The sequence below is a fragment of the Lathyrus oleraceus genome, chromosome 7 (genome assembly GCF_024323335.1).
Source record: "Lathyrus oleraceus cultivar Zhongwan6 chromosome 7, CAAS_Psat_ZW6_1.0, whole genome shotgun sequence".
Taxonomy (NCBI): Eukaryota; Viridiplantae; Streptophyta; class Magnoliopsida; order Fabales; family Fabaceae; genus Lathyrus; species Lathyrus oleraceus.
In genome coordinates, this window is record NC_066585.1 from 12705819 (window position 1) to 12712846 (window position 7028).

At 35.2% G+C, this 7028-nt stretch overlaps 1 non-coding gene across 1 annotated transcript; it reads right to left on the reverse strand.

Annotated features, from left to right (window-relative positions):
- Positions 1-6484: 6484 nt before the first annotated feature.
- Positions 6485-6591, reverse strand: LOC127109497 (small nucleolar RNA R71). The gene has a single exon (XR_007796775.1). It is a non-coding gene; the product is annotated as a small nucleolar RNA R71 (small nucleolar RNA).
- Between the last annotated feature and the right edge of the window lie 437 nt (positions 6592-7028).

A 7028-nucleotide genomic window follows, 5' to 3' on the forward strand; every position in this document is an offset into this window, starting at 1 on the left:
CCAAACTCTCTATATTTGGAACATCCAAGATAAACAAATTCTTCTCCCCCACTTGTTTCTTTCCCAACCTACAAATGGAAAACTAAACAAGCATCGATAATGTTTTCACACACATGTCGCATACTAGGGAACAAACATAATTGAACAACCTGATCGAACGACTCGACCTGCTCTGATACCATTATGTAACACCCTATAACCCGCGTGTAATTATCAAAGAATTTAATTAATGAAATACAATCACTTAGGTTGTCACTCACAACAATCATAGCCTGCTCCAAAATAAGGGTTACAATAAAACATTTTTACTGCATACATTTGCACTTATGATGTTTACACGATATCCAACTCATCTGAATATCTTTGCAACATAATCATAATTATAAAAAAAAATACCAATTTAAAATCTCATAATTGCTTTCATAACAAAATTAAAACACTGACTCGTGAGTCTTCTCCAAGAGCTATCACACCAAAACATAAAACAAATACGAGAGCACACATTATCTCTTAGGAAATTTTAACACAAAACAAGTAATTTGCTCTCCCAGTGTTACATATTAGAGCATAACCAAAGCTAACATAAATAAACTAAAATAAATAGCTCCAGGAGCTAACTTCCACTCAAAACAATGTCTCTACTCTTGAGTATATACACGATACCCGTGTAAAGGCAACATCCACACAGAAGAGTAAGAATTCATTTCAATAATAACATCATATAATGTAAAATAGAGTACAACATTTACACAATCATGCACAACAATATATCACATTCTCATGCCCAAATTATCAGCAGTATCACATACAACAACACCATCATCATACATAATCATATTTCACGCATATATTTCATTCATGTTATGCGACTCACGATAATGACAATGACTCATATGGTACAAATTCAACATTTGGTTCTTCTTACGAACCTGGTTCCCCCTTAGGAATCCCGAACTCCCCCTTATGAGTTTTCAAATAAGTCTTTCGTCCCCCTTCAGACCTATGACTTATCTCCTTCAACATATCAATAACGAATGTATGGCATGATAATAATGCAATTAACACAACAATCATAATAATATTTAGTGATCCACAATTGACCATACAATTTCAACCATGCGTAATGTAATCCACCCTTATGGACTACCACCAATATAATCAAACACATCATCTCAATCATTCACATCACATCAAATAATTTATTAATACGGACCTCATTCATATTCATCACATCATACACTTCTTTACCATATTGTTAAAAATATTTTATTCCTGAAACACAGGTATATCCCTTTATTTTAGATACCCAATGATTCAAACCCCGTCCCAAAATGATTTATGAGTTGAAAGTTATGATCAAAACTGTGCACGAAGGCGTTACCAAAAAGTTTTTGTTTTTCTGAAATTTCCAAAATGATTTTCATCTTCTCCAACCACAAAAGCATTCAGGAAATCATCATCAAAAATATTTTACCCCTGAAACAAAGTTATAGCCCTCTGTTTCAGCTATCCATCAATTCAAACCCCATCCCAAAATGATTTAAGAGTTGATAGTTATGATTAAAAATATGCACGAAGGCGTTACCAAAAAGTTGTTATTTCTCTGAAATTTCCACCATGATTTTCATCTTATCCAACCCCAAAAATGTCCATGAAATCATCATCAAAAATATTTTACGGTTTTAAACTCATTCACAAACATAAATATATCAATCACTACTTATATTCATTTAATCATGAATCTATATACGATATCAATCCCTAAAGCCTTCAAACATTATCAATGGTGAATATACATGGACACTTTAAAACAGAAATTTCATTCAACAAATATCAATATTTATCATCTATCCAAAAATTATTAAACATTCCTCTACCATTTCATTCATATCCCTATTATTGAATCAAATTCTCACCCTTACCTTGTAATTCTAGAAAAATCCAAGCTTTTGGCTATGATTTCTCTTCCCTAGAACTCTCCTTAGATTTTTCTTATTTTTCTTATTTTTCTTTTCACTTGTCTCTTTTTCTCCAATTCCAAAAGTTTCATGTACTATAAACTTTTTCCCTCACTTCTCTCCTCATAAATCAAAAACCTAATTTTATCTTTCTAATATTCCATTAAGATCCAACTTATTACTAACTTACATTATTTATTTTAGCTCTCCATAATTCACACTTTCCACCCCAAACTCATTATTTCCTTTTATTTTATTATTTCATTTAAATAATAACACTAAAACATTATTTTAATCAATTATAAATTCTAAATAAATCGACCAACCTCTAATTACTCTCCACACTCTCCCCATAAGGGTCACCCACCCTTCTTGCCCTAACACGTCTCAATTATCACACAAACAATAATTAGTTACACATAAAATTGTAACTAATTAATATAAATAATTTCTAGAAAAATAGAGTGTTACAAAATCAATAGGCCAACGACCTGACACAGGTTGCCTCAGGCATAAAGTGTCAAAGGAAAAACTGATCGAGGTTCGGGATAAAAAAATTCCGACCAGTCTGCCTTATTCCAATTTGTCAATGGCAAATTTTGGAGGGGGGGGGGAGGGGGAGACTACGAATAGATCCTGACAATTACAAAAAAAATCCATTGATAATATGTCTAACTCTGATTGGCGAAAATTGATAATTGAATATTTATAAAATCCAACAGGATCAACTGATTGAAATATTAAGTATATGGCTCTGAACTACGTAATCATGGGCAACAAATTGTTCAAAAAGACTCATGAGATTTTCTTGCTCAAATGGCTTAGCGAAAGCGAGACATACTTAGCAGTATCTGGTGTTCATAGAGGTTTATGTGGGGCTCGCCAAGCAGACCAAAAAATGAAATGGATTTTGTTCTGACAAGAAGTTTATTGGCCCATAATTCTAAAAGATTGTATCAAATTTTCCAAAGGATGCCAAGAGTGCCAGAGACATGCATGAATTCAACATGTCCCTGCAAGTGTATTGCATTTCATTATAAAACCATGGTCATTCAGGGGATGGTCTTTAGATTTGGTTGGTGAAATTCGACCAAAATCATCTAAAATCCAAAGGTATATCCTAGTTGGGATATATTATTTTACAAAGTGGATAAAAGCGATACCACTAATCAATGTCGACCAAGAGGAGGTGATAAATTTTATCCAAAGCCACATTACTCATAGATTTGGAATTCCTAAGACCAAAATAACTTATCAGGGGTCAATATTTACTGGTAAAAAGATGCATGAATTTGTTGCTGAAGTAAGGATTAAGTTGTTAACTTCTACGTCATACTATGCTCCAACAAATGATCAGGTCGAGGCGGCCACTAAGGTCATAATGGGTCTAATAAAAAAGTATTCTCCTAAAATCCAAATAGTTGTCATAAGACCTTAGAACATGTGTTATGGGCGTATCGAACATCCCATAAGGAGGCAACAAATTCTACTTTGTTTCGACTAACATATGGGCACGATGTTGTCCTTCCTACCTAAATATATTTACAATAGACTTGAATTCAAATACAAGATGAAATACCATTCGAACATTATTAGAGCATAATGTTAGATGAACTAATCGATTTAGATGAAGAAAAATTATCTGCTTTAGATGTATTAATAAGGTAGAAAGAGCGAGTGGCTAAGGCCTATAATAAGAAAGTTAAAACAAAACAATTCTCGTATGGGAAGTTATTCTGCCCATGGATCGAAAAAACAAAACCTTGGGCAAATGATCATCCAATTGGGAGGTCCCATTTCTTATCCTTCAAGCATTTCAAATAACGCTTGCAAAATCAAAGAATTATCACTTGATCATTGAATCCTGAGAGTAAATGATAAATCTTTGAAAAGATATAAACTTATGCTCCAGGAAATTAAAATTTCGACGAAATAGTAACCAAATATATAAAATAAACCAAAATTATGTTCAAACCATGCCAAAACTGCAGTCATTATAGCAAAAAATTATAACCCAATAAGTTAAAATTCAGAACAACCCTAAACGGGAAAACTAGATTTAAAGTCTTCGAGTTTGGCCTTGGAATATTCAAGTCTGGTGTTCAGTCTGTCACTGGCTTATTCTAAGATATCAACCTTATCCCCTAGCCAAAGAGAAACTTCAGCATATTCGACACCTCTGGTAGCTTCTTGGTCAATGGTCTCTCTGGTGGGCAATGATTTTTCCCATTCAAGCTCAGCTTTTTTGCTTTTCCAGATTTTCAATCTCTTTGTTCAATTTAGCAATTTGAGAATGATGATGACACTGAAATTCACCGTATTTTCGACTCCGATTTCACATACATTTTAGTTGTTTTATTATCATTTTGTTATGTTATTACTATGTTTCTCTTTGTTTTTAGGTTTTCAGTCTAATCGGAGCCCTGATCGAGAAAAGGAGTGAAAACAAGCTAAAAACCCTAAAATTCAGCATTTTACACTTGTGGCTCCCACTGTGGCTGGCGCCGTGGACCCTGCCATGATGTGTCCTAGCTCAACTTCCCTCAACTGCCATGTTCCCCACTACTTCCACTAATGCGCCACAATTTGGCCTTGTGGCGGGCGCCATGGACTTGTGGCGGGCGCCACAAGAAGGAAAGTTTTCCCTCCCAATTTCAAACTAAAGGGCATCCCTATCATTTCCATCATTTTACTTGCCTATAAATAGAGACTCGAATTCATTTGTTTAAGCATCCAAACTTAGAGCAGATGCAAACTTAGAGCAAACTTAGTTTCACTTAGGCATATATTCAGTATTTTAAAGTGATAATCGCTTCACATCGAGGTGTTACCAATATTGTGTAATCAAGTCTGTGATCGAGTCTGTAATCGAGTCTGTAATCGAGTTTGGAGCACTTTGGAAGGAAGTTAATCCTGCTGTCATTTTCATTTCTGCTTCGCATTTTATTCAACCCTCCGATTGGAGAAGGTTTTTATTACTTTGCCTTTATCTATTTTATTTTCCCGCACTCGCTTTACTTTATTTATTTCCCGCACTCGCTTTACTTTATTTATTTCCCGCACTCGCACTTTACTTTATTTATTTCTCGTACTCACACTACTTTTATTTAAATTCCGCACTCGCATTACTTTTATTTAAATTCCGCACTCGCACTACTTTTATTTAAATTAAAATGCACTTTTATTTTACCATGTCTAACTAAACTTATAAGGTTAGAATGTAAGGATCGTAATTGAACCGATAATCCGTACAATTGTTCTTAGAAACACTTAAGGGCTATTTTAACTTTCAACTTAAGTTTTCCCGCACTTAATTTCCGTTGGGTAAGATCGAAAGCCGTCCAACGTCTTTTTAAACTTAGTTGTTTTTAACTATTTAAAATACAACGAAAGCGCTTTGTTTAGTTCATTAGGAGTTTTTAACTTAAGAAGAAAAAAGATTTTAAAACTGTTTTCGGACGCATTTATAAGTTTAGAGTCTGGTTCGTGAGAACCTCTTTTGGTTAAGAAATTCAGGTTAAAATACTTTTCAACTTAGTCAAGATACTATATTTCTTAAAAATAGGTTTACTACTCTAACGCAATGCACGCCTTTTTATAAGTGACAATAAGAAGGTTTGATTAGGGAGTATAACTCGGTTCTGAATATGCGAAAGCGACAGTTCCTGTTAAATTAGTTCTTTTCAAAGTAGGAAACACTGCCCATAAGTAATTCTATTAGCATGTACTTGGATTATTAATTGATTATGTGAATTACATTCGAGCCTGTCTTTATTAATTGAACTTTATTCAACACTTTACTTTTCATTGCACACTCCAAAAACCCCTATTTTTATTACCTTAGATAAACACCATAACAATAGATAACGATAGATTGACACTTGGTCTCTGTGGATTCGACAATCTTTTATATTACTCTAACGCGTTCGTATACTTGCGAAAAACACGCATAAAGTTTTTGGCGCCGTTGCCGGGGACCAATTTCGTCAAATTTCGTACCCTGTTGTTATATCGTTTAGACTTAGGTTATTACCCGCTGGTCAATGCGAAGAACTCGCAGCACAAGCAGTTTAGTATACCCTCTGGCGGAACCTGAACGTTACGCTCGCGCACGTTTATTCTTCCATAGAATTAGGAGAACTATGGCCGAAGATCAAAACCAAAGACCTCTTAAGGATTTCGCTCAACCATCCAACGAAGAACCTTGTTCTAGTATAGTAAACCCGACCATCCCAGCTAATAATTTCGAACTTAAACCATCTATGTTGCAACTAGTGCAACAAAGACAATTCGCAGGTCTTGCTACTGAGAACCCAAACCAACATTTAAAAATCTTTCTCCAATTAGCAAACACTTTTAAAACCAATGGATCTTCTCCTGAGGCAATCCGTTTAAGATTATTCCCTTTTTCCCTCAGAGATAAAGCTCTATCTTGGTTAGATTCCCTTCCACCCAATTCCATTACGACTTGGGATAACCTTAGAAGAGTATTCCTTTCTAGATACTTTCCCCCAAGTAAGACCGCCGTTCTTCGAAACCATATAACCAGATTTACCAAAAACCAAGGAGAATCACTGTTCGAAGCTTGGGAGAGATATAAAGAGCTGTTAAGAGCATGCCCACATCATGGTTTAGGAAATTGGTTAATCATTCAAACCTTCTATAATGGACTTTATTATAACACTAAGATGACCATCGACGCTGCCGCAGGCGGTGCTCTGATGAACAAACCCTATCCTGAAGCTAGTGCCCTCATTGAATATATGGCTTAAAACCATCAATCATGGGGAGTCGAACGAGCGACAGTTAAGAAGAAGGAAGCCCGAGGAGGAATACATGAACTAAGCTATATAGACATGATGTAAGCTAAAATGGACGCATTAGCCCTCAAGGTCAAGCATATGTGCATAAACCCGAATATTACAGTCGCAATTTTGTCGGATTGTGAGATATGTGGAAGCTAAGGACACCAATCTGCAGAATGCAGTCTGTTAAACGAAACCCACTCTGAGCAAGTGAACTACACCCAAGGGAACCCATATTCGAATACCTATAATCCTGGATGGAGGA